The following is a 27,633-nucleotide window of genomic DNA, read 5'->3' as shown; positions in this document are numbered from 1 at the left end:
AGGGCTCTCCTGGCTCCGCTAATCTGCACGGCTGACCGGGAGCCCCACTGTCCGTGGAATGGCAGAGCCCTCACATTCTGCTTGCCTCTTGGCACCCACTCTGCTGCATGTCTGTAGCAGTTGGAGATGCTCGTGCTCCCTGTGACAGGCTCTGCCACCTGGCACCAACCATCTCAACCCGCCTGTCCAATTCCAGACAGGAGGTGCGGCTTGCACAGTGACCACTCAGACAGGTGAGCGTGAACTGCTAGCTCCTCCCTTGGGCCGCTTTGGCAACAGAGGTCACCGGGAGGGTGGTGCTGGCCTCCCTGGGCTGTGGTCAAGGTGATACTCACCCCCAAGCACTTACAGTGAGCCGAGCTCAGGCAGCCCTCCCCGGGCTCATGAGTGAGGCTGCTGCCCCCGGTGCCATGTCCAGTGGAGGAGGAGGAGGTCAGAGCTTGGACAACTCACCCAAGGCACTGCCGCTCACTCAGAAGGGCTCCTCTGTGTCGTGCTAGACTCCAGCCTTGACCTCTCCAGCCTGTCAAGACTCACGGACACCCAGTGGGTGAAAACTCTGCATCCTGTGGGCTGGGGTGGGGACAGAGGGGCTCCCCCAGTGCAGCCCTGTCCCCACGTCTCTGGACGTGTTGCCGCCCCAGGCCCCAAGGCCTGCTTCCTGCTGGATCATCCATCTGGGTGGTCTCCAGGACCTCCAGTCCCACCAGCTAATGTGTTTCTTCACCGTGACTGAGGAAAATGAAGCCCCTCCTCCTGTTGCCTTGCTCACAATTGTGAAATCCAGGGTCCCTCCACCTGAGAGAAGGTCTCACAAGCACAGAGGCTGCTTGAGGTCAAATATGTAATCCTTTTCCCCAAACTCAAGCCCTCCCAATTGGCTGGTGGTGTTCTCTAAGCTGATTCACCAGCTAGAACCAGTTAAGACTTAGTAGAATGGCGTAGATGTGAGAGTTCTCATTTCCTATGAAGAACTGGGCATTTGCCTGGTCTGTGGAACCTCCTGGAGCCTGGTGCTAGGGACCTTTGGTCTCCAAACCCTCCTTCAGCAGGGACATCCCCCGGTTAGTGCAGGGCCAGGGAGGAACTTAGAGGGCAGGAACCAAGGGGTGTCCGTGGCTGGGAGGGCCCCTGGCAGTTCTCTCAGTCTATGTCCCTTTCCCAACTCCCACCTTCAGGGTTCCTGGGGCTGAGACGGTGGGAATGTGTTTCTGCAAGTGGATTTCCTTAACTTCACAAACCATCAAATTTAGCCATTTCAGTACACACGTCAGTGGGTTTTAGAATATTTACAGAGTTGTGCAATCATCACTATTTCCACTACATTTCACCGTCCCATAAAGAATCTCTTGCCCATCAGCAGATACGTCCACTCCCCCCTCCCCCAGCCCCTGGCAACCACTGATCCACTTTCTGTCTCTATGGATCTGATTATTCTGGACATTTCATAAAAATGGAACCCTACAATATGTGCTCTTTTGTGTCTGGCTCCTTTCACTCAGCATCATGTTCATCCGTGTTGTAGCACAGATCAGTATTTCATTCCTTTCTGTGGTTAAGTTTCCATTGCATGTATGGACCACACTTTGCTTATCCATTCATCTATCTGTGGACACTTAGGTTGTTTCCAACTTTTTGCTATTGTGAGTAGTTCTTCTAGGAACATAGATGTACAAATATTTGCTGAGGACATGTTTTCACTTCCCTTGGGCATATACCTAGGAGTGGAATTGCTGGGTCATGTGTAACTCTATGTTTAACTTTCGAGAAATTTCCAAACTGCTTTCCACAGCAGCTGCACCATTCGGCATTCCCACCAGCAATACAGGAGGCTCCAATTTCTCCACATCCTCACCAATACTTGTTCCTTTCCATTTTATTGGTAAAGCCTTCCAATGAGTGAAAAGTGGTGTCTCGTTGTGTTTCAATTTGCATTTCCCTGATGGCTAATGTTGAGCATCTTCTTCTGTGCTTGTTGGCCGTTTGTAAATCATGTTGGAGAAATGTCCACCTGAGCCCTGTGTCCGTTTTCAAATTGGGCTATTTGTCTTTTTATTGTTGACTTTTGGATTTTTAATATATTTTTATACTACACCCCTTATCAGACAGGTGATTCACAAATATTTTCATTCATTGTGTGAGTTGTCTTTTCATTTTCTTGATGGTGTCATTTGAAGCACGGAAGTTTTTAATTCTGATGAAGTCTGGTTTATTGATTTTTTTCTTTTGTTGCTTGTGCTTTTGGTGTCTAAGCGCAAAATTTGATTCCCAGTAAGCCTGCAGGAACCCCCTCATCAGCCGACGGCTGCACACTCCTTTCCTCAGTGCCAGCCCTGGGCTGGGAGTTTGCACACTGCACTGCTGGTCAGCAGTTGATCTGAGCCCGCCAGGTCCACGTTATTGTTCCTCATAACTCTGAAGAGAACTCGGTAATCTCATGAGGACATAAGTTCCAGGGGGCTGGGAAGGTAGCCTGTAAGCGGGAGTGTTAGAAAGTGTGAGTGTGAACCTATGATCCACCAAGCTGGATGTCAACCACCCTGGCTACGGGGTTTTCACGCCCTCTGATCAGACAGACTGGGGAGCTGCCGCAGGGAGCAGGCTTGTTTGTGCTCTGAAGCTCTTCAGTGCAGTGTAATATTTGGATTCTTTTTGTCTTGCATGTTAGACCTGAAAGAGGACCTGGACACCCGGCTGGCCTTGGAATGAGCAGACATAATAGCCCAGAATGATCAGGTGAGGCCGAGGTGGAGATCATGGCCACTAGGAGCAGGTGAAGCCCAGGTGGGATCATGGCCATTAGGAGCAGCTGAGGCCCAGGTGGGATCACAGCCTGTAGGAGCAGGTGAGGCTGTCAGGCTGCTCCCTTTCAGGCAGGTGGATCCTTGCCCCTCAGGCTGTGCCCCTTGTCAGAGGTTCCTGGGCTCCCTCAGGATGCAGGGGAGGGAGGAGCCACCCTGCTCCCTCCTTGCCCCCACATCCCTGGCTCTGCTGTGCCCTCACCACGGTGGCCCTTCTGGGGTGCAGGGACGCCAAGCAGGGGCACCAGTGGAACCTCGGGAAGATGCTGACCTCTCGCTGTGCAAACTCCTGACCGTCTCGGTTTTCTGCAGTGAGTCATCTGGACACCCCCCATCTCATCTCAGGCGTGGTTTCTGTTTGCAGAAACACCTCTCTGGAGACAAGACCCGTCTCCTCAGCACAGAGTCTCATCCCCAGGTGCCCATCACAGTCCGGGGTCGGCAGTAGGCTTGAGCTGAGAGACCCAGAGGTGAACTTGGGGTAGGGGGTGCAGCTGGGCTCTGGGCCAGGCGCCTGGTTGCTCAGCAGTGTCGCCTCCACACCTGCATGAGGGAGGGCATGATGGTGTCTGCCTCCCCCGGGCAGATTGCATCCAGCCTGGTCAGCAGGGGCTCCACAGCTGTGGCCACAGAGTGAGGGGCGCCTGGCCCAGCCTGGGGCAGCTGTCCAGCAGGTCTCCAAGGGCTCATGTGGGCCCAGCCAAGTGGCCCCGTGGGGACAGGCACCAGGGACAGTGAGGGGCATGGCAGTGAGGGGCTTGGCCTCACACATTGAGGGGACAGGCAGGGGCAGCGTTCAGGCAGGCCCTGGCCTGGTGATCTCATGGGAAGGGGACAGAGGCAGGTGGAGTGTGAAGGCAGCTGAAGATGACCTGAGCCCCTGGTCTGGTGCGGGGAGGAGATTCAGGATGGAGGCCGGGCATTGGTTGGGGGAGAGAAGGGGAGACTGGGGGAGATGGGACTGGGTGAGGCATGTGTGCACATGGATGGAGCTAGCCTGGGGCAGGGCCAAAGGCGCTGGGCTCCTGGGATGGGGCCTCCTCTCTGAGGGAGGACAGCATGGCACAGGGTAAGGCCCCGGGGAGGGAATCACCTGAGACACTTGAGCCAGGGCCTCGGTCAGTCCCAAGGCCTCTGCAGTGCTCTCTGGAGACACTGCCGGTCAGAACTGCAGGGAGAAACCTCGACGGAGGTGTCAGGATCAGGAGGGGAGGGCGCGGAGCAGAGAGAGTGGAGGAGCAGCATGGCAGGAGCAGGGACGACAGGGAGGAGGCTGCCCTGGGGGATGAGGGCTGAATGTAGAGGGTGCAGCAGGCTGTGTGGGGACCCCACCCTGGGAGGGAAGGAGGCTGACGACGTGGCCGGGGGCCCACCCGCCTGCCTGCGGGCCCTCAGTCGCCACTCCTGGCCTAGTGACAAGCAGCGGTTTGGACCCACCAGAGGTGGCTCATGCTGGGAGGTTCTGAGGAGACAAGCGTGAAAGATGGGCCTCAGGGGCTGAAGTGATGACAAGAGATGGGTGGAGTCGGGGCTGGAGGGTGGGTGGCCAGCTGCAGGCAGAGGCAGGGGGACACCGGACGGTCAGACCCTGTGGGGGACATGGGGACTTTGGCAGGATGGGCACACAGGGCATTCTGGGGCCAGCCCAACCCCAGGACAGTGACAGGTCACCTCCCGTTCCAGCACCAATGCTTCTCAGGCTCGCGGGGAGGGTGTTCCCCCGGCCACAGGTCCCTGGCCGCCATGCCTTCCCTCTGCCCACATCCTGGCTCCCTCCGGGGTCAGCCCTCCCTGTGAGTCTCCAGGGCCCAACTTGGGGTCCTGGGGATGGGCCTGGTCCTTCCCTGACTGCCAGCCTGGGGTAGGTCCTCAGGGCTCTGCTTTTCTTCCTTCCAGCGAGAAGGAGCTGCCGGCCTCAGCCCCCAGGAGGCGAGGGTGAGAGCCATCCTTGCCCACAGGCAGGAGGAGGCCGCGGGCGCAGGGCTGTGGGTCCTGTACCCCAAACCCAGAGCTGTCCTGTGGGGTTGACACACCTCCCCATCCCAGCACCGCACATGCAGCTCAGGTGTGGTCTCTCCTGTTGATGTTGAGAAGGTGAAGGCGGAGAATGAAGGAAAATATGAGGTTCGGCCCTTCCACACTCGGCAGAGGCAGCGCCAACAGGCCAGGCCTTGTCAGGAGCTTGGGGTAGCCCAGGGGATAGGTGGTGCACCATGGGGACCCCTCGCCCGACCTCAGCGCTTTCTCGGCCCCTCCCGGACTCAGGGGCCCTGGACACTCCTGCCGAGAAGGCCCTGCCTGTCCCCCTGCTGCCTGCACCTCCGTTCCTTTCAGTTTGGCCCAGTGCAGACAGTGGATCCAGAGACAGACAGACACCACCCGAATCCAAGTAAGGGCCCCAGACCTGAGCAGGGGACAAAGTCACACAGGAAGGATGAGAAACCAGGGGAAAGAGCAAGGAAACACACCCACAGAAACCATAAAATGAGAAAAGCAACCAAACACACAGGAACAACAGCTAGAAGTGAAGTTGTTTAGAAAGGAAAAGACTTAGATGGGACGAGGAATGGGTCTTTTCCTGTCTCCCCAGCGTGGACCCTGCACCCGGGCTCCTTCCCACAGCTCAGCCCCGTCTCCACCCGAGGGTCCCCCCAGGTCACATTGCCCAGGGAGGGTGCTCTGTGCACACCTGGCAAGTGAAAGGGCAGCGATGTGTCCAGACCGATGGGACCGGCCAGTGAAGCCTGGACACCAGGGGGAGCGATGGTGGTCACACTTCAACAAGCAGCCAGGAACAGACGATTCCTTAATGTGGTGAATATGTACACACGTGGACATCCACTGATAATTGTAGAACAACAGCCAGCATCGTGCTTAATCTGGAAACCCTCAAAGGGGCCCCGTGGAGCCGGGGACAAGAGGAGGCTCTAGTAACCAACTGCGCAGCATACCCCTGTGGCCCTGCAGACGCGGCTCAGGGTGATGAGATGGGGAAAGCAGGCGTTCAGAGAAGCTGCGGGATGAGTTGGGCTGTGGAGTGCTGTCATGGCAGGATGGCGAGCCCAGACCCCTCGTGCTCCGCGGCTGCAGGGCCAGGCGAGGCCAGCTTCTCCCCAGGAAGGAAGGGGCAGCACCAGACATCTGCACCCCGGCTGGGCCCCAATCCGGGGACCCTGCACAGCCACCCACAAATTCCCTCAAGCTTCTGAGAGCCCGAGTCCCTTTCTAAACTTATTACTAGGATCCCAGCCAGGTGCATCCAGATCCAGGTGAAAACCAGACAAACTGCCCAATCACTGATGATGCCATGTATACAGGGACACGAGAGACCCGGCCAAGAGCCCAGTTGGCCACGAGAGAGTGGACTGAAGGAGCAGGTGGTTACTACTTACAGCACACGCGGTTAAAATTTATAGTACACGATGGTGCCACTTGAATCAGTATTGACCAACTACTTAGTAAATATTATAAGAAAAATGTTCTATTCACCAAAGCAGCAAAACTTTAGAGCTAAAAGAATATCAAAACTGAATTACAAATTATGTAAGAGATCATGAAAATTCCCACAAAATATGTTTTATCTTTAAAGACTGACATTAAAGAACTATGTATTGAACGTTAACATGAGAAGAAAAAGTTAGTAAAAGAATAAGGAAGAGGGCCGGCCCCGTGGCTTAGCGAGCGGTTAAGTGCGTGCGCTCCACTACTGGCGGCCCAGGTTCGGATCCCGGGTGCGCACTGATGCACTGCTTCTCTGGCCATGCTGAGGCCGCGTCCCACATACAGCAACTAGAAGGATGTGCAGCTATGACATACAACTATCTACTGGGGCTTTGGGGGACAAAAAAAAGGACAATTGGCAATAGATGTTAGCTTAGAGCCAGTCTTCCTCAGCAAAAAGAGGAGGATTAGCATGGATGTTAGCTCAGGGCTGATCTGCCTCACAAAAAAAAAAAAAAACAGAAGAAGAATTTTAAAATGCAAAATGAAATAAAAACCAAAAGGTGTAGAAAAGATAAATAAACCCCAAAGTTGGTTATTTGAAAAGACCAGTTTTGTAGCTAAACTTCTCCCAAGCTTGACGCAAAGAAGAGAGAGGATAAAATGTGGGGCCTTCAGAAAGGTGGGGCCCTGACCACAGGCGGGATGAGGTCAGAGAATTCCAAGGGAAGGCCGTCTGCCACTCATGGGCATACATTTGAAAATCGAGGAAACAGATGATTTACCAGCAAAATCGGCCCACGTGGAAGAAAAAGAGAAGACTTAAGTGAAGGAGAACCAAGGGCAAGACGGGAGCGCCGTCAGCGGAGGCGGCTGCTCCTGGCTGCAGCTCCTCAGCCTGGCTCAGGGCGGGGCAGAGGGGAAGCTCCATTTTCATAAAGCTGCCAGCCCCACTTCCAGAGCCTCGTACAGAGCGCCAGAGAGGAACACCGGTCAGTCCATTTCACATGTGGCTATGGATGTACAAGTCTAAATATAATCCTAACAGGTTTAACGTAGCAAGGCATTAAAGGAACGATCCTCACGACCTAGGACGGTGCGTTCCAGAACCAGCCTGTGGGGACCAAATAGCACGTGGACACATTCAAAGGGAAAAGTCATCTGATGACATCCGTGGATTCCAGAAAGCTAGTGATTACAATTCAGCCGCTATTGGTAAATTTAAAAAATCATAAGTAATATAAGAGTAGAAATAAACTAAATATTTTTAGAACTACTGAAGAAGAGCCAACAGCAAACATCCTAAGGGGCCATGAAATGCTGAAGCCCTTTCCATTAAAATTAGGGAGAAAAAAGATATGTCTGCTGTCATCACTGTCATTCAGAGTTGGTTTGGTAGTTTTAGCTCATACACTGAGACAAGAAAATAAAAGTAACAGTTACACAAGCAAAAAAGAAACAAAAATTATCTTCAGCCCCACTTGCAGGTGGTATGATCTTAGAAAAGTGAAGACATTCTGCAAAAACCCATTAATCAGAAGCAGTAAACAGATAATCTAGCATGTTGGCTGGGTACAAGAGAATATGCAAAGGTCGAGGGTTTTCCTCTCTAGAAGCACAAAAAGTTTTGAAATGGGAAACATGCAGCAGTGAGGCCTACGTGGAGCCCCAAGGGCGCTCTTCTGCCTTCATAACCAGGGGTCCGAAAGCGGGGGTGTCAGGGCCGTGGGGCTCTGCGCTCCTCCGGGTGGTTTTAGTGTCAGGGTGATGGGAGCCGGTGCCGCAGACGGGCCTTGAGCCCCTGCAGCCCTCCCATCCCCCGGGGCCCTGGGTGGGGGCAGCTGGGTGGGCTGAGCCAGATTCACGCTTGGAGAACAGAATGAGCGGGTGAAGATGGCGGGTGAGGATGAAGCGTGGAGAGAGAGAGCAGCCTCGTCTCGCTGTCTGGCTGTAGGACTCAGGTGGGCACCAGGGAGCAGAGGCCTAATTAATGGGTGGGGGTCTGGGCCTTGGAGGAGCCCATGGCTGGCTGACCATTGGGGGTCCCCTCCCCAGGGCTGCTGGGCACAGGCCGTGACATGGGGCCTATTGGACATGGGGGGCACTTGGGACCCTCCCTGGCTTCAGAAACAAGCAACAGAATAAGGTTTCTGCAGGAAAAACTCAGGTTCCAGCCAGCAGTGCTCTATTCAGGATGGCAGTTTGTGGCAGGTAGTGTTCTGTGTCTCTGATGCTGGCTCCTCCTCTTCGGTTCCACCCACAGAGAGCGAAGGGGCAGGCTAAAGCTCTTTCCAGAAATAAAACAGATCAGCCTGGGTGTGAACCGCACCTTCCACAACCACATCGTGTTCTGGGATCACTATAGCATCAAGTGAGGCTGCTGGGCAGGTGGGGTCTCAGGGGGTCCCTGGGAGACCTGGGAGTCCCAGGGGAGATGTGGGTCATGGGGGGAGGATGCAGGGGTCCCAGGGAAACATGGAAGTCCCAGGGGAGATGGGAGTCCTGGGGGGAGGATGCAGGGTACACGGGGGTACCAGGGGAGATGGGGTCCCAGAAGAAACGCAGGGGTCCCAGCGGGACTTGGGAGTCCCAGGGGAGGTGAGAGTCCCAGGGGGATGCAGGGATTTCATGGGAGAGGGGAGGTGACAGTAGCAAACACAAAAATGCCACATGGTGGAAGTTCTCTCAATGACCCATGTGGACCTGGGGTCTGGAACTACTGGGATGGTGGCAGGACAAGGGACTCCCAGCATTACCATGAAAGCTGAGCCAGGGGTGGTGCAGAGATGGCCCCATGAAGAGGAGGGGCAGAGGGGTGGGGGGGGAAGGTGGGCGGGGGTGAGGTGAGGCTGGGGCCAGGCCCAGAGGGGCTAGACATGCCATGAGTCCTTAACAGCCCCCTAGAGGGCCCCACAGGCAGCGGGCACTGGGCAGCAGAGACTAGGCAGGAACAGGTCACAGATGGACTGAATGAGGGTCAGAGGGGTCATAACAACACCCAGTTTTGATGTTTTTAGTTATATATTTCTGCAAACTTTTTGCTTCTTTTAGATAATTTCCATCATTTATTAAAATAAAAGATAATATGACGAACCCTCAGATTGAGTCACTGGATCCACCATTAGTGACCCTTGTCCAGTCCAGTCTCCTGTGTTCCCCACACACCTCCCCAGCAGCAAGTGTGTCACTGCAAACCCAAGACATCTGGTCCCATTTTATTTGTAGATGTCTCAGCATGAATTTTAAAAAGAGGGGTTCTTGGGATTTTTTGGTGAGGAAGATTGGCCCTGAGCTAACATCTGTTGCCAATCTGCCTCTTTTTGCTTGAGGAAGATGGTCCCTGAGCTAACATCCATGCCAGTCTTCCGCTATTTTGTATGTGGGACTCCGCCACAGCAGGGCTTGATGAGCAGTGTGTAGGTCCGCACCTGAGATCCAAACCTGCGAACTCCAGGCCACTGAAGCAGAGTGCACAAACTTAACCGCTACACCACCGGGCCGGCCCCTGGGCGTTTCTTTTTTTATATGTGACCACGACACAATCATCACACCTCAAGTATCACTGCAATTCCTTACTATCCTAGTCAGAGTTCACATCTTCCCAACCACCTTACCACCCGGAAGGCCAGGTTTCTTGTTGAGTAACTGGGTGTGGGGTGAAGACCCTGACTGATGGGAGACCACGTGGGAGGGACAGGAGTGCAGTTTCCATCCTGACAGATTTGAGGTGCACGTAGCTAGCCCACAGGAGACATAGCTCTGCGTGGATCCAGACGGCAGACCAGGAGATGCTCTTTAAATGCCCACACATTGGAGAGGCCGTCTCAGAGAGAGGGAGAGGAGAGGGGTCCAGCCAAGGCCAGTGCTGAGGAGCAGCCAGGCAGGCATGGACCGTGTCTCCCTAAGCTGGCCACTCAGTACCCTCAGCCGATACACGTTCTTCTTACAATGAGACGTCGACATTCCTCCCCCTAGAGGGCTCCGTGTGTCCCGAACCTGGTCAGCTCACGGGTGGCTCCGTGACTGCCTTGATCCAGGGAGTGTGTCCCTGCTGACGTCTGAGGCCGGGTCCAGGGCGAGTCAGCCTCCACCAGCCCTTGCCCTGAGCCACACCCCAAATGTCCATCACCCTACGGCTGCCATGCAGCAGGCCTCACGGAGACAGGAGCCTAAGGTGTGAGTGACCCCAGCTGCTCCCACCAAGCCCTCCCCATCTGCAGACCCAGGCACACAACCCATGAGGTTTCCTGTAAATGGCCACATGGTGAATATTTTCAACTTGGGGACAGTCCACTGTTGTCCTCGAAAACGCCCATCGGATCTAAAACGAATGGGCCTGGCTGTGTTCCAGTTGGTGACCCCATTTGAAATCTCTAGCTTTTTGCAGGGTGGGGACAGCTCATTTTGCGGCATTAGAAAACCAGACAGCTGGGGGAGGGTAAGGCCACGGATGCCGAGGAAAAGGCTGGTCAAGTGAGAGAGAACACCCTCATGGAAGAAAGAACTGACCAATAGAACTTCATCTAAATGAGAAACTTGCACTCTGCGAAAGACACTGTTAGGAGAAGGAAAAGGAAAGCTACAGAGAGGGAGAAGATATTTGCAAGTCGTATGTCTGCTAAAGGACCCATACAGAATAAGAACAACAAACTCCTCAAACTCAATAATAAATGACCCAATAAAGATGGGCACGAGATCTGAACAGGCACTTCAACAGAGAAGATAAATATACAGACATATATATCCATATGTGTTGTGTGCATATGTAGAGAGCAAATAAACACTTGAAAAAGTGCTCAATATAAAACCACAAGGAGAAGCCACTACACACCTCTTAGAAAGGCCAAGATTCAGAACAGTGACATCACCAAATGCTGACGAAGACGTGGAGCGACAGGAATTCTCACTCATGCTGGTGGGGATGCAAAATAGTGCAGCCACTTTGGAGGGCAGTCTGGCAGTTTCTGACCAAGGCCCCAAAGTGCTCATAGATATTTACCCAACTGATTTGAAAACTTATGTCCATGTAAAACCTGCCTGCAACATTCACTGCTCTATACATGATCGCTAAAAACTGGAAGCAACCAAGATGATCTTCAATGGCGGAATGGATAAACTGTGGTAATCCATAATTGGAATACAATCCAGTGATCAAAAGGAACAAGCTATGGATTCACTCAATAACATGGATGAATCTTGGATGCAAAGTGAAAGAAGCCAGACCCATAAATGATTCCATTCATAGAACATTCTGGAAAAGGCAAAGCCATGGGGAGGAGAAGAATCTGTGGTTGCCAGGACCTGATGGAGTGAGGAGCACCTGGCTGCAAAGGGGGACTTTTAGGATGAAGCAGCTGCTCCACTCGGAGCTGGAGGGGTGGATGCGGCGGCTCTACACGTTTGTGAAAACCCACGCAACTGTACGTCCCAAAGACTGAACCTTAATGTATGCAAATGAAAAACAGAATAAAAATTAAAACTCACCAATGGTACAGCTGAGATATTTGCCATTTATTGTATGTAGACTTCACCCCCAAAATATTTTTAAGCACTGAGGTGCCCTGGAGACTTCACTGCTTATTTGGCTGATTTCTTAACCACACCTGTGTTGTCGTCAGGGTTTGTCAGACAAAATGAAACACAGCATCAGCACAAAACAAACTCACCCTCTGCTGTCCCCCTTCCTAGTCAGCAAGCCGCGTTCCACGTGCTCTCGGCCTATTCCAGGGACAACACCGTGAGTGTCCCGGCCACCCAGCCATGGTGTCCCAAGGCGTCCTTGCCTCTTAAGAGTATTCGTGACCAAACAGGACACACTAGTCGGGACTCCAGCTCACAGTGTCACAGAGCTGCAGCAAGGGGGGCTCTCTAGTCTAAAACAGAGACAAGAGAGGGGTGGGGCACAGACTCCACTTTCCAGAACCAGCAATGGCCCCTCACCCCTGGGGCTGCCCCAGGCCCCACGAGGTTGGCGGGGCTGCCGGACACTCGGCTCCACTGAAACTAGTCACAAGTTAGCGCGGGGCCTCATAAGCGCCGCTGCTGCCATCAAACTTGAGTTTGGATCCTGGAGATGCCTTATTATTAATCAGAAACTGAGCGGGATGAAGCTTCCCATGAACCTGAACTCCGGAATAGGCCACAGACAGCAAGACAGTTCCCAAGGTGGCTGCTCCCCTTCTGCCTGCTCTTTCCAGAACATTCTCTCGAGGAACATCAGCTGAGACGACTCCATGGGCTGCCCATAGCGAGGTCAGGTCCCCGTCACCCTGGCGCACCTCACTGAGGTGCCTCTGCCTCACCTGAGAAAGGAGACCCAGGAGGACACCCCAGAGCTCGGGCACGGGGCTGCCGTGGTGCTGGCACCTGAGCCGGCATGGCGGCTCTCTTGGCCCAGCGCGTCTCGGTGGCCCCACACTGTCCTCACCTCCACCCTGTGAACCTGTGCTGGGCAGGGGTCTGTCCAGGAGCTCCTTGAAAGCTGAGAGGCGAGTGCAGGGGAGGGGCACAGAGGCGGCCTCTGGGTGTATCCTTCTATGCCTTCTGACTCTTGCAGGAGGTGGGCTACTGCCAGGGCACGAGTGAGGTCCTGGCCATCCTGCTGATGTTTCTGAGTGAGGAGGACGCCTTCTGAGCACTGGCCCAGCTGATGAGCAGTGAGAGGCATGCCACACACAGCAGGTGGTTGCTACAGGCTCTTAGACGTGACTTGCAGCCCAGGAGAGCCTCCCTGCAGAGTTCCCATGGCAGTGGGGCTGCCTGTGGACCCCACTCAGTCCATCTCCCCATCAGAAAAGGGCACCACCTCCCCACAGAACCCTCTGGGTCCTGTAGACACAGCCCTTGGTCCCGTCCTCGTCCAGACTATTCTTAACATCCCTGCTGGTCCTTCTGCCTCGCATCTGGCTGCCTGCCCAGGTGCCTCTGGGCCCACGGCCAGATGAAGCCCAGATGACAGCATCTCCCCCTGCTCTGTGCCCCCAGCCTGGCTCCCGAGCCCAGGAAATGGCCATGCACATCCCCGCCACCCACGCCGTGGGCTGGACTCCTTGCCCTTCAGTGCTGGGACCCCCATGCTCCCATTCTGACTGCTGCGGGGATTGGGGAGGTGGCAGGGTGCCGGGGCCAGAACATCTGCCTGACCTTCAGCAAGGGGGCCAGCTGGGCTGGGCCTCCATGAGGGGGGTCCTCTGCCCCAGGCCACCCCGGGCCTCAAAGACAGTCCTGCTCTCTGGAAAGAGCGTGCCCAGCCAGGGCTCCAGACAGTGTGGGGGCATGGTGGGGTCACTGCGAGAGAGAAGAGGCCTTGGGTTCAGCATGTGGCATCTCCCACTGCCCCACCCCCACACCAATGGGAGCAGGCTCCGACTGGCTGGGGACCTAGGGGCTTCTCAGGCTTCTTCATTTCTGGGTTCCTGAAACTACTGAGATTCCAGGCCCATCAGCAGCACATTCTAGGCAAAGCTCTCCCAAAGCAGAAGAAACACATGGTGAGCAGAAGCGTCCCCGTCTCCTACCCCAGGGGCACTGGCCCACTAGCTGAGAGGCCAAGGGAGGTGGGGTATGCCCTCCTGCTGCTGGAGAGAGTTTGGATTCATTTTCTTTGTCCTGGTGGGGCCAGGGGCAAGCTGGGCCTGAGTGGGGCTACGGGAACTGCATCCACCCGGCCCCTGGGAGTGGCTACAAAGGCCCCAAATAGGGAGGTTGGCGGGCCCTGAGCAGCCTCTGCCCTTCCGTTAGGACAAGCGGCAGATGTCCACTGGGATTTACGTGGCCAAGTGGTTCCTTCAGTGCTTCAGTGACCCGGTGAGGCTGCCCAGGGACACCCGGTCCCGAGATGCTCCCAGCCCCCGGCGCCCAGGGAGGGCCTAGCTCAGCCTCACTCCCAGACAAGCAAGGCTCTGCCCGGGGGCGGATGGAGCCAGGACCCCTCCTGGGGAAGCCCAGAGCCCTCTTCGAGGAGGACCCGGCACCTCCAGGCACGGGGACCAGCTGCTTCCACTTCGGCTCCCGGAGGGAAGGTTGGGACAGCCTGGGGTGTGGACGAGCCCTCGGCGACTTTGCAGCCAGTGACGCCCTCCTCTCGGGTGTGTTCCCGCCGGATGGGGGAGAGTCTCTGTTGTCTCCCAGGTTAGCGGTCGTCAAGGACAAGCCCTTAGGACCCTGAGCGGCCTGGTGGGGAGCACCTTCATCCAGCAGCCACATCCCCATTGAGACGAGTCCACCCCGATGAGGAGCTGCAGGACCTTGTCTGACTCAGGGACCAGAGGCAAATGGGGGGTTCTTACCCCGTGCTGAGACCCCGAGTGGCCCTGCTCAGGCTGCCTCTCCCATGTCTGCTGTCCCCACAGACCCCCTTCCCGCTCACCCTGGGGCTCTGAGACGCCTACATCCTGGAGGGTGAGCGCGTGCTCACGGCCATGGCATACACAGTCCTCCAGGTGCACAGCAGCTGGTGAGCCCATGTGAGCCCAGGCGAACGATGGCCCACTGCTCTGGCCCGAGCTGGGCAGGGCACCCTCCAGAGAAGGGACAGGAATGGGGGGGCCCTTTGTTGCCCAGGCCTCCCCCTGCTGTGGCACTGCCCACGGCTCTCCTGGGCACAGCGGGACCCTCAGGCGTGGCATAAAGCAGACACAGCAGCTGCCCACATGAGGTGCCCTGGGGGATAGGGTGGGGACCTGAGCCTTCCCAGTGGGCCCCCTAGGCCTGACGCGCACCCTTCTCCTAGAACGCCTCCTGCAGCTGCCCCTGGAAGGCCTGCGGGAGTTTCTGCAGGACAGGCTGTCCCAGCCCTGGGCCCTGGAGGACGACACGGTGCTCAGCACCTCCAGGCTCAATGGCTGAGCTACGAAGGATAAAGTGTGACCTGCCCCCCCGAGGTGGGCTCAAGTGCACGGTCCCCTCCCGCTTCCCCCTTTTGAGGCAGTGAATAGTGGGGGCGCCCCCAGGGCCTTTCCCCGGCCCTGTCCACATGCTCTTCTGCTTGAAGAAGCTTCGGCAAACCAGCCCAGGGCTGGCTGCCAGGGCAGACGCTGCAGACGCTGGGATCAGCAGCCTGGAGGGTTGTTCTCAGTGCCAGGCCAGGGTGTCCATGCGGGGAGCCAGGAGGACACCATGGGGCTCCACCTTGTGCGGGCCAAACGGCCCGGTGGAGACTCTAACCCAGTCTGCCTACTTTCAGTGAAAACGCAAGAGTTCCCCACGATGCTCCTGGGCCTGGAGCAAGTGTCCCCAGTGCCCAGGCCTCTCCTCGCTTCTCCCAGCATTGAGACGCTCCCCAAAGAAGGCTGGCTGGCCCTCCCGGAACCACCTGCCCAGCACGAGCAGCCCAGACTCACACCCGGCCAGGCTGTCTCAAAGGCTGAGGAGCAGCAGGATGAGGGGACCTCCGCGGGGCCCAAGGCTCCACACACCTCTCTGGGGGCCATGGAGGCTCTGGATCTGGCCTGCCTGCCCCCAGCCCAGAACAACTCTCCGGATTGGCTGAGCCCACAGTGATGGAAATCCCTCCCAAACCTCCCACTGAACCACGAGGCTGTGGGCAGGTGGCCTCCGACATCGGCTTTGAGCCAGGATACTGGGTCTCTTTCCCTTCAACACCTGCCTGGGCCACCCCGGGGTCATACGACAGGCCCGACCCTGCACCCCCACTGAGGTCCCAGCGACAGGTCCTGCCCAGCCCACTGAAGACCAAGTCATAGGGCGCCAGACACCCCTGCTGCCCTGTGGTGCCTGCAGCCAACATCCCTCTCAGGGCAGTGACTGGCACGGCTTAGACGGAGCCCTGGTAGCGCCGGACGAGCTGTCCCAAGGACCTGCATGTCCCTGCCTCCCTGACCTCCATGTCCACAGGGAAGCTGGACGCTCGGGGTCCTCTGGAGGGGAAGGTGATGGAGAGTGCGGTGGCTCCAAAGACCCAGCCAGTGAGCAGTTGCCCTGTCTCTTCATGCTGGCCTTCCTGGTGGACAGTGACCCCCTCACACGGCACAAGTCCCTGACCCAGAGGGGCCTGGCCTGAACCCGGGGCCTGGGAGGGGAGAGGTGCCACAAGTGCCCCTCCAGCCGGGATGAGGACTGAGGGGACCAAGCCCCTGTTGTCCTGGCTGGTCCTGGATTCTGAACCAAAGCAGGGTGAGCCCTCTCGGAGCAGTATGTGGCCACCTGGGACCTGGGCATGACCCACAAGGCCTCGTCAGTGACCTAAGGCAGCTCTGGGAGCAACAGACCACCCCAGGGAGGCGGTGGCAGGGGCAGGCGGGACAGCCCACCCTCACTCACACAAGGGGGCAGGGACGGCCAGACCCCAGGGCCCTGAGCGGCCACCTAGCATGATGGGGCAGAGCCCTGAGACCGAGCTGACAGTGCTGGGGCCCTGCTTTGAGACCCTGAGAGCTGCTGCTCCAGGTCGGGCTGGAGGACAGGACGCTGGCAGGCATGGACCTGAGAGGCTGGGTTCCTCGCTCTGTGGTCATCAGCAACTGCCTTTCAGAGTCCCCAACACTCAGGAAATGCGACCCTACCCAGAGTCAGAAGGAGACTCCAAGGTGGCGGACACCCGCCCCCAACCTGGTTTCAGCGTTCCCCAAGAAGGCCTCCCTCCCAGGGCAAAGGGACGTGTGCGTGGCCTCCATTCTCTTCTTGCTGCTTAAAGGTCAATAAAGGGTTTGTGTGTTAAAATGCAAGGCCGGCCTGTTCTTGCAGCGCCCAGAGCTCTCTGCAGGAAGGGCTGGACATCCTGCGAGGCTGAGGGTGGCGAGGTCGGGGCCACCTGACCAGCCTCTGCCAGCTGTCCCCACAGAGGGGCCACCAGCTGGAGGAAGCAGAGGTTCCCGCTGCACCTGGTTAGAAGCCACACGCACTGCAGCCTCCCAACCTTGGCCAGACGCCAGGGTCCAGACCATCAAATAATTGCCTGCGATTCAACGTGTGCCCATCGGGCCCAGACGGGGCTGGAGGAGACTAACAGCTGGGGTCTGGCGGGGTCAGTTCAAGGCAGTCTGTGCAAAGCATCCTGGAGGTCTGTGGTCACTCTGTCCACCCTGGGCCGGCTGGGCTCTGGCGGCGCTTCCTTCCTGCCTTCCCCCCTCCTTCCTCCTTCTGCACCTTCTCCCCACATCCGCACCTCCACACAAAGGACCTTCAGGGACGTCAGAGTGGGTCAGAGTGGACGCAGCGGTGTTGCCCTCAGGAGAGCAGGCACCTGCAGCTCATGTAGCCTGGCTGCCCCTGTCGGCAGGGCTCAGCTTGTGTACCTTGTGCTGCCGGATCTCGCACGCCAGCGTGTAGGTGTTCTCCGCGCGCTGGGAAGAAGGGGCAGCTCAGAGGGGGACTCAGTCTGAGGGCTCGGCAGGGGAGGGGACCGAGGCACCCCTGCCACGGGCTCAAGCAGAATCCAGCCCCTTCCCCAGCCCCCACACTCTCACAAACAGGGAGCCAGGCCCTGCTCAGAGGGGGCCCCAAGGCCACCCCCATCAGGTGGCTTGTTCTCAGCCCCTCCCCAACAGGGCAGGGTGGCCCCTATATCTGGCTCTGAGCTTGACCACCCTGTGTCCCGCTCCTGTCTAAGCTATCACCCTGCCCCCAACAGACCACTAAGGGGTCAGGGCCCACAGGGGCCCACGGGGTGCTCTGGGGGCAGAGGGGTCATGTCCCCAGGGTCATTGCTCTGGCCTGGCTCAGGGCAGCTCTCTCCAGGGGCCTCCACCTTTCCCTGGAGCTGTGTCAGCCCACACCCAGGCCCTGGCCTCCCTCACTGCCCTGCTGTCCAGGGAGACTTACAGCACTAGGGGCTGCTGGATCCCAGGGGTCCTGGAGCTGGGGTCAGAGCCAGAGCAGCTGCCCTGTGTGGAGGGAGAGGGGGCAGTGAGCACTGCTCCCTGGCCGGGGTGGGTGCAGCGGGTCACCGGCCAGCTGTGGGTGGGATCCGGCTCACCTGGCACATCTTGGGTGACATCTTGACGTAGGGGATGCCGTAGTTTCGGGCCAGTCCTGCGCCTGCCGAGACTGCACAGTGCGTGCGGCCAGGCCACACTTGCTCCCTACCAGCACCGTGGGCACCATGCCCACCTCCATTCATGTTCAACTCATCTGCATGATACGTAGTCTCATTTACAAGTGATGAACCCACTAAGGGAGGTCACTGGGCTGTCCTTTTGACTTCTGTCTGCACTTGAGCCCTTTTGTGAGTTGTCTGATGTTTTTTACGTAGTATTGTTTTTACAATCAGAAAAAGAACCAATTTACATTTGTGCCAAACAAACGATTTGCAGACTGCCACCCAAAATGTCCATGCTTCCCTCCAAGAACTCTCATCTTCATTCTTCCCTTGAGATTCAGAAGCTTCCTGTTGTGGATCCTGACGAGAGTGGGTCCTCGGCCTGGGACGGGTCTCCCCTCTCGGGAAAACGCACGGCCGTCTGTTAAAGTCCTCTTTCATGGTTGGCCTGAGAGAGGACTGGCTAAGCTCTGGGAGAATCCACTTTGGCATTCTATCCAAACGGACAGAGTAAACCTAGCTTGGACCTCTGCTGACACGGCCACACTGCTGGCTGCGGGCAGGAAGATCCCATCTGCATCACAGTCGGATACTCTTTACACTCTCCCAACACCAGACAGAGCTTGGCTTTGCTCACCTTTCTGTGGTTTGGATGGTGTGCGTGGACTCACGTGGTGGGCTGCGGCTAAGGCCCTCTGCATAGCGCTGTTCTCAGGATGTCCTCACCGAGGACTTGACTCAGCTGCAACCTCAGAGGAAGCCTAGCTCCACCGAGTGTTGGCCAATAACACTGATTTGATTGCAAGACAGAGGAAAGGGTCAGGGCATCCACTGCCGTGCAGAACTCAACATAGACATCTCTGTGTGGATGATGACCCCAGAGGCCCTTTCTGGCTGCCAGCTTCCCTGCTTGTCCTAGAGATCGTTAAAAAAAAAAACATTCAACCTAGTAAATTTATCATTGCATTTATTTATTTTTTCCCCCAAAGCCCCAGCAGATAGTTGTATGTCATAGCTGCACATCCTTCTAGTTGCTGTATGTGGGAGGCGGCCCCAACATGGCTGGAGAAGCGGTGCGTCGGTGCGCACCCGGGATCTGAACCCGGGCCGCCAGCAGCGGAGCGCGTGCACTTAACCGCTAAGCCACGGGGCCAGCACAACCTAGTAAATTTAAAGATCTAATTGGTTCTATTCAACAATTCACGAATCAGCCACCATCCCATCTAGTAAATAGAAAGGAGCTCTAAAGAGCCGTACAGAACGGGAGACTTTTAGGAAAGAGCAGATTACCTCAACTTTTTGGGGATGGCACGGGCCTAACAAGCAGATTCCCTCACTAGTGCTGAGAAATTCCAGACTGACTGGTTAAGACTACATTCCTGGGAGAGGCTGAAACTACAATTTTTTTTTTGTTTGATGTGGGGCTTAGCACGACGACTCCATATGGGGCCTGTTGGCTCTTTTTTTTAACAATTTCTCCCTTTTGCTCAAACTCTCAGGCTCACTGAGAGACATGATCAAAAATTCAGCCCTTTGTGCCACCCCCAGATACTGCTTTGCAGTTTTCACAGCTTTCACTGATCCTCTGTGTGGTATTCACAGGTCATGATGTTTTTTACTGAATCCCTGTAGTCGTCACAGGTCACAACTTAAGGCTCAAAATTTTTTAGTCAGTTATATTCTTCACTCCTTTTCTGGCATTCCGGTCTTAGGGAGATCATTTGCTTGGTGGTTAGTGGCTACAAACACACATTTATAGCTTCTGAAACAATACAGCGCATGGGGAGACTACTGGGATTATTATCAGCAGGATGATTCCCAATGTCTGGAGTGAATTTAGAGCCATGGTCTCCAAGACCCAGGGCAGTCAAAATCAAATAAGTCAAAGACCCCACTGAAGGAGTCATCTTTTTAAGCCAAGGGGTTTGCTCAGCAATCTTATGTAACTGAGCTTCAACCTCACCTAAAGTGTTAATCCAGGTACAGCAGGCGGTGTTGCCCACAGCAAAGACACTTCCTTGCTCAGCTGAAAGATAATCAAAGGCTATCCTGTTATCAAGAACAACTTTGTAGAATGTCTGAGGATTTTTCTTGGGCAGTTATTGCTTTCATATCAGATTCTGGAATACTTTCAAGAGTTAAAAAGAGGTTCCTGGGGCCGGCCTGGTGGCCCAGCAGTTAAGTGCACACGCTCTGCTTCAGCAACCCAGGGTTCACAGGTTTGGATCCTGGGCGCGCACTGACATACCACTTGTCAAGCCATGCTGTCGTGGCGTCCCATATAAAGTAGAGGAAGATGGGCACAGATGTCAGCCCAGGGCCCATCTTCCTCAGCAAAAAAGAGGAGGATTGGCATTGGATGTTAGCTCAGGGCTGATCTTCCTTACAAAAAAAACCAAGAGGTTCCTGATCATAGCCTCATTTACGATTAATCCTAACCGGGGAAGCAGGACTCTGCCAAAGCAAGCGAGTCCTGGATCATGAACGCCTCCTGGTGGGTACTTTCTAACTCAAAGATGTAAATTCAAGGGAGTTGACCAATGAGGTATCTCAGCTTGTTTGTGAATAGTTAAGGGCACAGTTAGATAACCTAAGAGGCATTGCTGGTCATGCACCAGCCATCTAGGCATTCACAGGCCCAAGGAGAATGATGACCACCACAAGCAAAGATAAATTCTGTAGGGGCAAAAACCACTCCCACTAACGCGGCGTGTTAATGGATTCATTCACACGGATTACTGCATTTGCCCATTCAAGCCAAGGGTCAGTTAGGTTTTCTTCTAGCCTGAAATAAAAAGTTTTTCTAAATTCCAGAGGTGACTCCCCTTAGCTGACCTGGGAGATATGGTTGATGGTGCTATCTTTCGAGGCCAGTGCCAGAGTAATGGAAAGAAAGAGAGGAAGAAAGAATTTCCTGATTAGTTTAAGTATGAAATCTTGATCTGGTGTCTTGGGACGAAGTGGTCTATCTCTATGTTGGCTACTTATCTTCCCAATTTTATTTGGAGGTCTCCAGTGTTTGTATAGGGTTAGATGTCAGGTGGACTCTTCTTCAGCTCTGAGATATGTATCCAAGGTTCAAGTCCCTGAAGTTTGGCTGCCATCTGGGTAGTAGTGAGGAAGACCTGGTATAGTCCCTTCCAAGGACATTCAAAGGCAGTCTTTTGTTCTTAGTGGTTTCAAATCAGAAGAGTGGAAGAAAACTGGAAACATTACTTTGGAGAGTTGTAGCCAGATAATTGAGGAAACTACAAGAATTCAGGATCCAGTCTAGTTTATAGGTATGTAACAAAACCTCAAATATAATTCACAGGACTAGAATCTAGTATCTGCAAGATGCAACATAATTTTGCTCTCCATAATCATTCTCCCTTTTTACCAAAGATAATCATAGTAAAACTAATTTGTTTGTATTAAAATCGGCCTGATCACTTAACCAATGTTTCCAATTGTGTCCTGTTATAAGGAGAACAGGTTCTTATTGAACTTATGCAAATAACTGACTGTACCACCATGAAAAGAATACTCAAGAGTTTCTGAATGCCGGAGGGATCAGGTAGGGACAAAAAGCAAATGTGTTCATCTTTGTTTATGAAGGTATATTTTACCTTTGGTATATTTTGTATTTGGTTCATATTTGGTATATTTTACCAAAAAGTCATAGCTGAAGAGAAAAGGTTTCCTCCAATCTGGGGAAAAAAAACATTAAGGAACCAGCAATGTTTCAAAGAAAAGGCCATAAAAATTATAATCATCCTCCTCAGCTCACCCAGTCCCATGTAATTCATACTTGTTCTGTTTGAATCCCGTTTTTCTATCGTTCTGGAAATTCTTACCAAGTTCAGTTTTATGATCTGAAAATGATCAGAAACCTGTATCTGTTAAAAGTCCATTCTATGAATCTCCTTGAAGACGAAGCACTTTTTGCTCACTTTCTGCAAAAGCATCAGAGTGAAACAATATCTCTTTGTAAAAAGACTTAAAAATGCTCATTGTTAAAGATCTGATGAGAGTTCACTTGATAAGGAAACTTGGTTATCTTTGTAACATAAAACATTTTCAGATAACTAGTAATATGACTGATAACATTATACCAGGACATATCAGACTTTTGGAATTTCAATTTTTGGAACACTTATACACCTATACAAATACACTATAAAGAAAGCTTAGTTTTACTTTTTATTTGACAATGCTTCCCATGTAATTTAACAGATTAAATTAGCGTAATCAGTTTAAGCTCTCTCTTTTTATAAGGAGAGAGAACAAATCTTTTCAGATGTTCCAGGGGACTTCTAGAAAATCCTAAAGTTTGTTCCAGGTCAAAAAGACTAGACTTAGAATTTAATTTGGGGAAGTCTGTCAAAAACATCAGAAGATTTGGACATTAGACTAAAAAGGATCAGAGATCATTATGAAACAATACTTAATTATCTATTACACCAAAGTGACAATAAAAGATTTCAAAGGCAAATACAGAAGGTTACATAGTTGTGAGCAAATCTTTGCTCTTTTAATATTAGGAAGATTCAGTTATCCTAAGTAATCAAAGACCTCATGAGAAAGATAAAATGAAGCACAAGAAATTATTTTGATAAAACACAAAATCTTTGTTTTATAGGCAGATTACTTGAAAGGTAAGGAAAAATCTTTTACAATCTCCTATCAGAGGCAGACCAATAGTCCAAGAAACTGTTATCTTTTATCATAGAGAAAAACAATTCTAATTTTGCACCAGATTGCTTACAATATTAAAATTCATTTCACTTAAGTAAATTTATTCTAATCTTCACTAAGCTTGACCACACATTAATATTTTTTTCCAAAGATTCCTTTTCCACAAACCTTTTCTACAACTTTCTTGTTTACATTCAGATTGTCCTGCTTTTCCTCTTTCCCATCTGGAAACAACCAGCCTCATTTTAGGACGAAATTACTTTCTTTTCCTTCAACTAAAAATGGATCTCCATTTTTCATACCTTCTCCTACCAAAAACACACATCTTACTTTCCTTGTACACAGAGACGTTTCCCTTATTACTCGTAGTAGCTTTAATTATGTAAATGAGAATTTTTAGCCCTTAAAAAATTTATTTTCTTGTGTGAAAATAAAGAAGTAAACAATTGTGAAGTGTATTAGCATTCTGTGGCTTGGAAAACATAAATACCTTTTACAATTTCTAGAAACATATGCTTTTTTTTTTTTTTGAAGATTTTATTTATTTATTTTCCCCCCAAAGCCCCAATATCTACTACTGTAGATAGTTGTGTGTCGCAGTTGCACATCCTTCTAGTTGTTGTATGTGGGACGCGGCCTCAGCATGGCTGGAGAAGCAGTGCGTCGGTGCGCGCCCGGGATCCGAACCTGGGCCGCCAGCAGCGGAGCGCGTGCACTTAACCGCTAAGCCATGGGGCCGGCCCGAAACATATGCTTTCTCATAGTAAATTTCTCAGCATAGCACAAAACATGTCTACAAATAGACCCAAATATCTTTAATTCCTCTGTAAAAGGAAGCAAAAAAGTGGATAAATCTATGTTCAGTAATAAGTTTCAGTATTTTATTTGGAAATGATCTAGATATTCAATGAATTTAACTTAAGTCATCATTTAACTTAACCTAGCAAAACGTTAAGGTTTCAGGTTACCAAAAAGATTTGGGGAAATTATTTAAAAAGTTCACTTAAAAACTTTTTATCCTAATTATATCTATTTAATTGCATTGTTCTTAACAAATATGTTCAGAGTGCTCACAAAAACTTCACGAGACATAAGACAATGTCAGTCACCACTCGAAGTTATTTTTCTGGCTGACAAATTTTGTAAGTGATAACATGAACTCATTTGACTAATAAACCCAGGTAGAATAAATTTTTGATGACTGCATTACATTCAGTTTTAATAATTCTAAAGACATGTCTCTTTTAATTGAACCAACAAGCTTAAAATTAGCTTTCATGCTGAATATTTTCTCAGATCACATGAACCTGAAATTCATTTAAGTTTCTATTTTATTTCTGACAATTCAATTTATATTAGTGCTTAATTTTTTTAATGCCAATTAAATAGAGCTCTTTTGCAAATTAATTCTAGCAATATCATCCGAAGGTAGAAAATACCACACAGCTACAACACATATACAGACACACAAGAACATACAGACAGATGCAAACAGAGACCTCATAGCTGTCAGTCTGAAATTTTAATTATGAGATGAGTATGATAATGCAAAACTCACTAGTTCATAAAAGAACAGTTGGAATAAGTTGTTTATTAATATCTGTGGAGAAGACCCTTAGGATTCTTCATTAACCCAAGTTCCAAATGACTTTTCCCCCTTTTTGTTCACCTTTCAAAAAAAATTGCCTCCTTGAAGTTGCTATTTGAAAGAGATGACCTATGTAAGAGTTAATGTTCACATTTCAAAGGCACAGGGGAAAAATGTAAGTTCCTCTAAGGACTTTGATTTCCTAAGGCCAGAATAGTTACAAGCCTTTTGAGATGAAAAGGCAGGTTAGTTGTTTATCAAAGGACTGACACATCCATCCACTTATGCTGGAATGTTTTTCTTTCCCTCTAGGTACATTTAGCTTAGTGGAGAAGGCCTTAAAAAATTCATATCAGACTGAATATCAGCTTCCATTCTGGCCAAATCTCTGATCACAGTTATTAAACCTTTTCAAGTATTTTGTCACGTTTCATCCAAGACAAACAGTAAATATTTCTGGCAGTATTACACACGGACCCAAGAGGTGTCCTCAAAGAGGGTGCAAAAGATATTATCTTCACAAGAGCTAGTCACTCCCAAAGATAGCCAAAAGAAAGAACTGACAACCTGCATGTCCTAGACAAGCAGAAAGCAAAGTCAAGTTCTCAGGATGCAAAACGAGACAAGCAAGAAGGCAACAGCTAGCCCTGGGAGAGAAAAGATCAATAACCAATGGGTCTGGATTTGGAAAGGAAGAGACAATGTGAAATTTTATTTTCCTCTTTCAACTGGGCACTACAGACAGAGATTCAGGAGAGTGACTCTGGTAAGAATTCTCACCCGTCGCCGGCTTATGCCCATTTTCCCAAGATCCCCTCTTCAGGCTGCAGTACCTACCAGAATTTGGCCAAGTTTTCTCATTTATTTTAACTTTAGTTTCCCCTGGCTGTTTAAAGGAATAGCAAAGCAGTTTACCAGATAATCCCTCAGTTTCATCAACTTTTTTTTCATCCTTTGAAGATAGATATAGAGGCATTTCAGTTGATGGTGTGGGAGATCAAGATTTGGCCACCCTGAAATCTATCTCTTTACCTTGGTTGTTTTCTCTAGGGACATTTGACCTCCCCCACTAACTGCCTAAAGAATTTGACATGGTGGCTCCTTCCTGGAACAGATCTATCATGATGGCTGTAAAGATAATGTAGGATAAATGTTACAATAGGAAAGGCACCAACAAGCCCATCTTATCGGAAGTTCTGTCTCTCTGGCCACAATCTCTGGATGGCCCTGCGAGGAGTTGCCAGACAATCATTTACAAGAGAAATCTCCATTTGTAAAGGTATCTCCCTCTCTGTTTTGGGAAGAGGGGGGGATGGCCTCATTTCTAGGGGCTTATCAATGGTGAGGCCTTAAATCTGCATAATAACCTTACTCTTGTTTACTGTGCTTTAGTGGTAATCTCCTGTAACTGACTCCCCCCACCCCCAACATCCTCCTTTGTCGTTGGCTGAACATGGTATTTAAGATGAGAATTTCCGCTATTGTGTTGAGAAACGCAGTGTCCCTGCTTTCTCCCATGTATACATGTTATTAAACTTGGTATTATTTTCTCCTGCTAACCTGTCTTGTTAATTATTTGGCCAGCCATAAGAACCTTAAAAAAAAAGGGCAGAGGGAGATTCTCCCTCTTCCCCCCGACAACGGTAAACGATTTACATATGGCCTTTGAAGGCAATCTCCTTTCCAGTGTCCCAGTTGATTACAATTGAAACATCAATCCCTAGGCCAGTATTTTGATGATGAACTCCTACAAGGGTGTAATGGGGGGAGGGATAGGTGTTGTTTTAGATAGCTTTGGTATCTTTAATTTTTCATTAGCCTTTTCAAACAGATCTTTCAATGAAACTATTTTGGAATATTGAAGCCTTTTGGAAGCTTCTGCATACCAATTAAAATAGGTATCCCATTCTGTTTAATTTAGGAACCCTTACTTTCAAGTGTACTTCTTTTTTTTTTTTTTAAAGATTTTATTTATTTATTTATTTTCCCCCCAAAGCCCCAGTAGATAGCTGTATGTCATAGCTGCACATCCCTCCAGTTGCTGCATGTGGGACGCGGCCCCAGCACGGCCGGAGAAGCGGTGCGCCAGTGCGCACCCGGGATCCGAACCCGGGCCGCCAGCAGCGCAGTACGCACACCTAACCGCCAAGCCATGGGGCCGGCCCTCAAGTGTACTTCTTAAATGAACAATCTTATCTAATTGAAATGTTCCCCATAATGGCTATTGTAATTCTAGGTTGTTTTCAGTAGGATTTTGCCATTTTTGTAGATATTTATAGCTTCTAGGACCACAGTTCTTAAGCAGGTGTGCCAGACAGTGGCCTGCTCAACTCTTTGGAGTTAAGGATCTCATTTTATTATTGTTTATTTATTTAAGTCTTTGGGTCTCTGGAGCTAAATTAATACCTGAAGGTGACATGCTGCTGGGTTGGAGATTCTGCGGTGTGTTATAGTGACCTCATTGCATAGAAATTTTCTTGTGGTTGGCAAGTGACCTAGTGTCAGTCTAACTCATTCAGTGACCAACTTATCCTAACACGGGACTCTCTGGGTCAGGTGGTGAGTGCTCTAACAGCTTTGAAGTGCTTGACTCACACCCACCAATTTTTGCAGCTTTCTGGCTTCTGAGATTTCCCTTAGCAATAGCCTTTATCTCATGTGCACATTAACAGAAACCAACAGTAACTGAAGAAACAGGACTGTGGACACTAGCAGTAACCAAAGAATTAAGGACTGGGGAAAGGAATGGACCAGAGATCTCATCAAATCAGGACTGTGAACTGATTCCAAACAAATGGAGAACTGCAGCTGCCACCAGTGGACTAAACTGCCAGCAGTTCCCAACATAGAATCTGGGGGACAGGAGCAATGGCTGGGGTTTAGATGTTACTGAGAACTGGCCAATAGAGGCCATGTGTGCACTACCAGCAATTCCCATGGAACGCTGGGACTGGGGAAAAGAGATAAACCAGCAAACCCCCAAAATGGGGACTGTGGACTGGTGGCTCCAGATAAATAAGAAACTGCAAACTGCCACTAACAGTTCCTATGTGGATCTTGGGACAGAATCAAGGACTGGGGTTTTCCTCTCAAAAACCTGAAAATTGTGGACTGGAAAAGACAATGAG

The 27,633-nt window shown here is 51.6% G+C and overlaps 1 pseudogene; it reads left to right on the top strand.

The window, feature by feature from the left end:
* The window catches only part of LOC147912685 (USP6 N-terminal-like protein), a 49,635-nt pseudogene extending 35,521 nt beyond the window's left edge, over positions 1 to 14,114 (top strand).
* The last annotated feature ends 13,519 nt before the right edge of the window (positions 14,115 to 27,633 follow it).

Source organism: Ceratotherium simum, chromosome 33 (assembly GCF_057802395.1).
Source record: "Ceratotherium simum simum isolate JZ-2026a chromosome 33, ASM5780239v1, whole genome shotgun sequence".
NCBI classification, from domain to species: domain Eukaryota; kingdom Metazoa; phylum Chordata; class Mammalia; order Perissodactyla; family Rhinocerotidae; genus Ceratotherium; species Ceratotherium simum.
The sequence above is the reverse complement of the archived record's forward strand: the minus strand, read 5'-3'. Positions and strand labels throughout refer to the sequence as shown.